Raw genomic sequence first — 8,377 nt, 5'->3', positions numbered from 1 at the left:
TAAATGGAATTGATGCCCTAATTTCTCTTTCTACAGTTACATTGTTAGTGTATAGAAAAGCAACTGATTTCTGTGCATTGATTTTGTATTCTGCCACATGACTGAATGCTGTATGAGTTCTAGTAATATGGGGGTGGAGTCTTCTGGGTTTTCTACATATAGTGTCATGTCATCTGTGAAGAGAGAGGGTTTGACTTCTTTTGTCAGTTTGAATGCTTTCTATTTCTTGTTGTTTTATGATTGCTGATGTTAGAACTTCTAGTACTATGTTGAAAAATAGTGTCAAGAATGGGGCAGCTTTGTTGTGTTCCTGAGCTTAAGGGAAAAGCTCTCCGCTTTTCCCCATTGAGAATGACATGTGCCATGGACTTTTCATAGGTGTTTTTTATGAAATTGAGGAATGTTCCTCTATCCCTACACTCTGAAGAGTCTTAATTGGGAATATATATTCCATCACAAATGGGCTCATCCTAGAAGGGCGCATTGAAGGTCTAAGAAGCACTATCCACTCCATGGGTGAGACCAGAAAATGAAGTTCTTCCCACTTGGAGCATTACTATTTGGGTCTTAAGATTGTCTTGGAAATGTGGGAAACCATTGCATTTCCTGAAGCCCAAGCCTCAGAAGGTCTGAGAACAGCTGACCTTGTCAGGAGCCAGGCACAACTCCTCAGGAAGTGTTGGCGCAGGAAGGGAAGGGGCAAGGCTAGAGGAATCCGGGGAAGGGGCCCTGTTTGTGGGGGCCCCGCCCCAAACTCCGCCAATGCCTGTGCGGCCCAGCCAGCTGCAGCCAGCTGTACAGGTGGGAAGGACCTCCAGGACCACCTGCAGTTACAGGGAGGCACCAGTATAAGTTCTGGTGCTTGGATGCAGGCAGGTGTAGCCACCAATGGGCTTGGGGCACCACCCTCCCTGACCAGTCACCGTGTGGGGGTGGAGCTACCTCTCTGTGGGTGGGCCCCCAGCTGCCCCTGGATACAGCAGTGAGGCAGGAGAAAGCGAGATTGACCTGTGGGGGTTCCCTGGTGGGTGAGTACACGCTGGGGGCTGGGGTGAGGACCCGGGTGGTAGGTTGAGCTCCACGTGGGAAGTGGGGGTACTGGAAGGGGGCATGGAATGAGCTAATCCTGGGAACTCAGATGAGTTCTCCTTTTTCCATTGAAAGTCCCTTCAGCCCTATATCCGTTAATTAGCCATACCCCCCAGATCCTTGAACTCTAGGACGCCCACTCACCCCTGGTTTTGTGGGATGAGTTGTGGACCTTTCAGGTTTCCCAGTGTTCCCCTGGAAGACTGCATGTAAGGATGGCACACAGTCCCCACGTCAGTGGGTTGCACCCTGGTCCCTGACACAGTGCAGGTAATGGACCTTGAGCAGCACCTCCAGCTCAGCAGGGTCTCCCTGTTCAGGCACAAGTGTGGCAGCACCAAGCCTCAGAGCCATCCCCCAACTTCAGCATTGTGCCCTGTGTCCCTTGGAGATGGTGGTAATGGCCTGTAAGGATCATGCAGGTGGGTCCTCCAGGTTCCTGTCTCCCGCCCCAGGCACCGGTGTAGTGGAAACAGCCCCAGAGGCATCTCCTGATTTTAGCATTGTTCCCTGTGTCCTTCATCGATGGTGGCAATAGGCTGTGAGGATTGTGCAGGAGGGTCCTCCAGGTCCCTGTTCCCCCAGGCACAGGTGTGGTGGCAACAAACTTCAGAGTAGTCCCCCAACTTCAGCACTGTGCCTCTTGCACTGGGGTTGGTGGTCATAGCCGGTCAGGATCCTGCAGGAGCTTCCCCAGTTGGGGGCCTGGAAGCTGTATTAAAAATGTATATGTATTAGACTGGTGACTAGAACAGGGTCACCCATTTAATATTGGGAGTATCTTGGTCTCTTAGAAGAAACTGCCTTTCTAAATTTTAAAGAATGAAGAACATATTTAAGGGTAAACACAATGAAGGGATGGAACATGCCCGTAAATGTGAAATTTTTTTTTTAAAAATTTCTAAAAAAGGAGTTGATATAGTAAGTTGGTTAGGAGAATAAAGAAAAAGAAAGTGGAAAGAATTTGCTTGGGCTGGAGACTAGAACAGGCCTGGAGCTAGATTTAGGGTATATTTTGATCTATTAGAAGAAGTTGTACCCCAAATTTTTTAGAAGAAAAAACCGTATGTGTAAAAAAAATAAAGTTAGATACAATGAAGGATAAAATATGACTATAATAACAAAGGTTCAAAAAGATTATGATTGGGGCGCCTGGGTGGCTCAGTGGGTTAAATCCTCTGCCTTTGGCTCAGGTCATGATCCCAGGGTCCTGGGATCGAGCCCTGCATCGGGCTCTCTGCTTGGCAGGGAGCCTGCTTCCTCCTCTTTCTCTCTGCCTACTTGTGATCTCTATCTGTCAAATAAATAAAATCTTTTAAAAAAAGAGATTATGATTATCTTTTTTAATGAAAGGTATTGTTAAGATAAACTAGTCAAAAAACGTTAAAAGAGGAAAGGGTAAAAGTTAAAAAAATAGCAGAAGAAAAAAAAAAAGAAAAATTTAAAAAATTAATTAACTGCAAGACTAAAGAATCATGGGGAGAAAGCCATGAATTCCGTGCTTTGCTTTCTCCTCCTCTGGAATTGCGCTGTTCTCCTTGGTAAGTGAACTTGGTCTTGGCTCTATTTCTTGCTGATCTTCTGGGGTGGGGGGCTGTTGTAGTGATTCTCAAGTGTCTTTGCCCGAGGCAGAATTGCACCGCCCTTAGCCGGGGCCAGGCTAAGTCATTCGCTCCGGTTCGCTTTCAGGAGCTTTTGTTCCCTGAACGCTTTCCGTAGAGTTCCGGAGGACGGGGACGAAGATGGCGGCCTCCTGGTCTCCAGCCTGGAGGAGCCGAGAGCCCGGGGCCCCACTCCTCAGTGCGCCCTCAGAGAAAAGCGCTCAATCACTCCCGTCTCCCTGGTCTCCAGCCATGCTCCGAGCTCACCCAGCCTGCGACCGGTCCAAGGTAACCCCGAGCTGCGAGCTCACTGTCGGCTCCGTCTCTGTAGCCGGCTTCCCCGCTCTAATACCTGCGAGCTCTGTGACACTCAGACATCCCGATCCTTCTGTGACCCCGCGGGACCTGGGGCCACGCTGACCCCGAGTGGGCTTCACCCAGGTTAAGCCTCTGGAGCGATGTCCCTCAGTGGAGCAGACTTTTAAAAGTCCCGACTTTGTGCTCCATTGTTCCGCCGCTGCTTGCCGGGAGCCGGCCCCTCCCACCGCGGTCTATCTTCCTGTGCTTTGGATTTGCTTCTCCGCAGGTCCTTCCTTTCAGAAAGTGGTCGATTTTCTGTTTCTAGAATTGTTGCTTTTCTTCTCTTTGATCTCCTGTTGGGCTTGTAGGTGTTCGCAATGGTTTGACAAGCTATCTAGCTGGTCTCCTGCTGCCGATGTCGTCTCAGCCTGTTACTTCTCCACCATCTTGCGTGTGTGTGTGTTTTTTAAAAGATTTTATTTGACCCAGAGGGAGAGACATCACAAGTAGGCAGAGCAGTAGGCAGAGAGAGGGGGAAGCAGGCTGAGATCATGACCTGAGCCGAAGGCAGAGGCCTAACCCACTGGGACACCCAGGCGCCGCACACATGTAGTGTTTTATTCTATCCTTTTCCTTACTTCTCTGAAGGGACAAGGAAGTGGTGACTGGAGCCTGGTTTCCGATTTGAAGGAATGGGAGATGAGAGATTTGACAGAGCAGTGTTCACGCTGACACGGTCCTCAGTGCACAGTGAACAAAGGTTTGAAGCTTGGACTTGGAGGTGTTGGTGTACAGGGAGGATGTTGTCCAAGTTTCCAGCACGCAGAGTCACTTGGCTGGTCTTTCTACTCGGACCAGTTCCTGCCTTTATAAGGGCAGCTTGAAAGTGGCTTGAAACCCTAGGGCACTTGAGGAATGATCAGATGGGACACCTGGGTGGGCCAGTGTAGACAAACTCAGGGAATTCCAGAGCTAATGATGATTACATTTCTGAGGCTGGAGTTTGCTTCTCTGTGAGCAGCATTGAGCTGGGGTAGAAAGCAGTCTCTGGATCTTATGACTCATCATGTGAGCAGGTCTGAGCCTGGAAGCATTGTCAGATCAGATATCTGGGAGATTGTGAGGCCATGGTGGTGGACCACTACTCTTGAGGGCAGGCCATCCTGCTCCAGGGACAGGGCTCTGCTTCCTGGCCAGCCCTACTGCTGCAGATGTACCACGAAAGCTACTTTCTCTTTGGTTCTCATGCCCTCGGCTCAGCAGGGTGGTTGGTGGGAAGCAGTCCACAGGCAACCTTCTTGATCCTGCCCGGGTGCCCCTTGCTTTCTCAGACGAGGTGCAGCAGGTGTCCTCTGCTGGTGCCTATGAATTCAACGAGCAGAAGAACTTCTTCCAAAGCCACACCCCTGAGAAATCCTCCACTTTCCTGTGCTATGTGGAAGAGGCCAGTTTTCATTTGGAGTTGAAATCTCAGCTCCTGTTATTAGGTTCCAAGGCCACACAGCACACCAGACTCCAGGAAACTCTAGTTCCGCTTGTGGCCTGGTGTGCAAGGCTGAGGCCAAACCTGGGCAGCCTGCTGCTGCTGCTGCTGCTGCTGCTGCTGCAGGGTCCTTCCTGAAAACTGTGCACCAAAGTCTGGTTTGTGACGACATCCCAGGAAAGAGGGATAGGTGCAGCGCTCTGCCTGACCACAGGGGGGCGCCGGACGTCCGTCACAGGTAGCTGGTGTAGGGAGGAGAGCTGTCTGTTTCCCAGGACGTGGGCCAGAGAGAGATTGGGGCCCTGGGATGCTTTCCTGCTCAGTTTTCTCAGGTGAGCTCATCAGGCAAGGGGAGGAAGTGTGTGTGCTCACCTGTAATCGAGGAAGGTGTCTGGTTTCAGGTTTCATGTGCAAGTGGATTCCCCTTATGGCTCATTTCCCTGATGGTGTGGAGGGTGCATTAGGTGGACTCCTTGGCCCAGGCATCCTGACTGTGCAAGAGCTCTGGTCACCTTTTCCCCCAGGGCTCTGGAGTCGGAAATTAGAATGAGTCAGAAGTGAAACCCTCCATGTAGGCCTCTGTTTCTCCCTTGCCAAGATGGACTGGTGACTGTGATAATTGCTCTGGAAATATAAAGCAGGAGGCATGGCCGGGGTGATGAAAGGGAGGTGGGGTGGTGGTCAGTGTTCACATGGGGGAAGGTGGTATTTCACTAGGAAGGTGATACTTGAATCAAGATCTAAAGAAGGTGACTGATATCACATCAAGAGCCTTCTAAATGGAAGGAAAAGCATGTGCAAAAGCCCTGGGACAGGAGCATACCAGGTATGTCCAGGAGCAGCAAGAAAGCCCTGTGGCCACACGAGACAGCTTAGGATGTGACCTCCAGGAGGTGACAGTAGGGTGACAGAAAGCCATTACAGGGCTTTGACCCCATGGGACTTTTTTTCACTGGGCCATCCTGGCTACAGTGTTGAGAACACAACACACAGGGTTGAGGATAGACAAGGGAGGTCAATAATGAAGCTTTTCTAGGAACTCAGGCAAGAGATAGGTTCTAGTGTGGACCAGACAGGTGGCCGTGGAAGGAGTGGTTAATCCTATTCTGGGTACATTTTGAAGACGGAGTTCACAGGATTTGCTGATGGCCTGGATATTGGGAATGGGAGAAAGGAGGATTTGAGAGAACTCCCAGCTCTTGTTGGTTGCCCCAAGTGAGGGGAAGGAGGAGGTTTCTGGGAGTAGGAGGGAGTCTGTGTTCCACATGCCGAGGAAGGTGCCTTTCACAGTGGACCTGCCGATGTTCGTGTCTGGGAGAACTCTGAACTTCTACCCCATCAGCAACTTTCAAGTACAAGTCTCCCCCACTTTTTCAAAGTTCATAGTAAGACACTTGGCTCTTTTGAAAGATCTACGTTTTCACCCAGCTTCAGTAGCAGGAAGAAATCTGAAGAGGATTTCCTTCTTTTGAAAAAAGTCAAAGAGTGGACATTGCGTTCAGCATCTCTTTTGTGGGGAACCGCTACAGAGGCAGCATGCACCCCAACCTGGGCACTGCTCTCTGTATCCAGCCACCAGTGCTTTGAATTGTGTCTGTGAACATCTGTTGTGCTTTATCTCCATTTATCTTGGGTATCCATTAGGAAGTTGTGTGCTGAGGCCGAAGAAAGGCCAAAGAGAAGAAATTTTTAGAGTCCGATCATACTCACTAATTTTTCTGTACGTTTTAATGGTAATTCCTTCTGTACACAATTTCTGCTGTGAAAGGTTTCCTAGGAAAAATGTACTTTCAAAGAACAGGGGAACCTGGACCCCTCCCGCAGGGTTAGCTTTAGTCTCCCAGTGACACAGAACGTTCCATGACCTGCAGATTTTATCACTCAAACATTGTGCAGGGTTAGCTTTAGTTTCCCAGTGACACAGACCGTTCTATGACCTGCAGATTTTATCACTCAAACATTGCACAGGGTTAGCTTTAGTCTCCCAGTGACACAGAACGTTCCATGACCTGCAGATTTTATCACGCAAACATTGCGCCTCTGACCACTTCCATCTGTTTCCCGCCCCCAGCTTCCCTGAATCTGGAAACCACCGATTTGTTTCCAGTATGTATGTGTTCATTATGTTTTTGTGTCCATGTGGACTGGACATGAGAGCATCTGGTTTGTCGTTCTGTGTCTACGTTCCTTAGCATAATGCTCTCAAGGTTTGTTTCCATGTCTGGTTATTGTGAATGATGCTCCAGTGAACTTGGGAGTGCATCTCTCTTTTTGAGGGAGTATTTTTTTGTTTTCAAAAAAATATTTGATAGAGCAGTTACTGGGTCTCATGGTAGTTGTGTTTATTATTTTCAGGAACCTCCCTATTGTTTGCCACTGTGGCTGCAGCAATGTACATTCCCACCAACAGCCCACTGGGTCCCCTCATCTACACATGCTTGACCACACCTGGTGTCTGTCTCTGGGACAATTGCTGTTCCAACAGCTGTGACAGCTGACTCCTGTTTTGACTTACAGTTCCCTGATGACGATTAGTGATGCTGAACAACTTGTTCTGTGTCTGTTGGCCACATGTATGTTATCATTGGAAAGTATCTAGTCACATAGTCTTCCCATTTTTATTTAGTTTTTGTTTAGATTTGTATGTGTGTTTTGGATATTAGCCTCTTCTCACACGTATGATTTACAGATGATTTTGTCACTGGCTGGGTTGCCTTTTAAGTTTTTGTTGGTTTCTTTTGCCGTGAAGAAGATTTCAGTTTGATGTTGTTCCACTTGTTTATTTTTGCCTTTGTTGCCTTTGCTTTTGGTGTCTGATCTGAAGACTTTGCCAAAACCAATGTCAAGAAACTTACTACTGTGTTTTCTTCTTGGAGGTTTATGGATTCAGGTCTCATGTTCAAGTCATTCATCTGTTTAAAATTTCTGTGTGCGGTGTTGTGATCTGGTTACATTCTTCTGCATTTAGTGTCCAGTTTTCTCTGTATCATTCACTGAAGAGACAGTCCTCTCCGCATTGTACATTTTCTGCTCCTGTGTAGTAAGTTAAGACCATATATGTGTGGGTTAGTTTCTGAGCTTTCTATTTTGTTCTATTCTATTCTGTGTATTTGTGTTTATGCCAGTACCATACGGTTTTGATGATTATAACATTGTATTCTAGTTTTAAATCTGGGAGTGTGGCGACTGCAGCTTTCTATCCCGAGATTGCTTTGGGTATTTGGCATCTTTTGTGAATCCATTTGAATTTTAGAACTGTCTTCTATTTCTTTGAATAATGTCATTGGGATTCGGATAGGGATTTCATCACATCTGTAGATTGCTTTGGCTATAATGAACATGTTAATGTCCAGTTAATGAGCATGGCATATGCTTCTGTTTATTTGCGTCATCTTCCATTTCTTTGACCCATGCATTTCTCCACACCCCAATGCACACATGCACTTCCTTTATTTTCCACCATGTGTTCAGTGTACCAGGTCTTTCTTTATTTTTTTAAATATTTTATTTATTTATTTGACAGAGAGAGATCACAAGTAGGCATAGAGGCAGGCAGAGAGAGAGAGAGGAGGAAGCAGGCTCCCTGCTGAGCAGAGAGCCTGATGCGGGACTCCCTCCCAGGACCCTGAGATCATGACCTGAGCCGAAGGCAGCGGCTTAACCCACTGAGCCACCCAGGCGCCCGTACCAGGTCTTTCTTATTCTTGTTTACTCTTATTCCTAGATATTTTTTCTCCATGTAATTGTAAATGGCATTGCTTTCTTAGTTTCTCTTTGTGAAAATTTGTCTTCAGTATATAGAAACACAACAAGTTGGGGCACCTGGGTGGTTCCACTGTGAAGCATCTGCCTTCAGGTCAGGTCATGATTCTGGGGTCCTGGGATGGAGCCCCTAATTGGGCTC

This window comes from Mustela lutreola, chromosome 10 (genome assembly GCF_030435805.1).
Source record: "Mustela lutreola isolate mMusLut2 chromosome 10, mMusLut2.pri, whole genome shotgun sequence".
NCBI classification, from domain to species: domain Eukaryota; kingdom Metazoa; phylum Chordata; class Mammalia; order Carnivora; family Mustelidae; genus Mustela; species Mustela lutreola.
Note: the sequence above shows the minus strand (reverse complement) of the source record.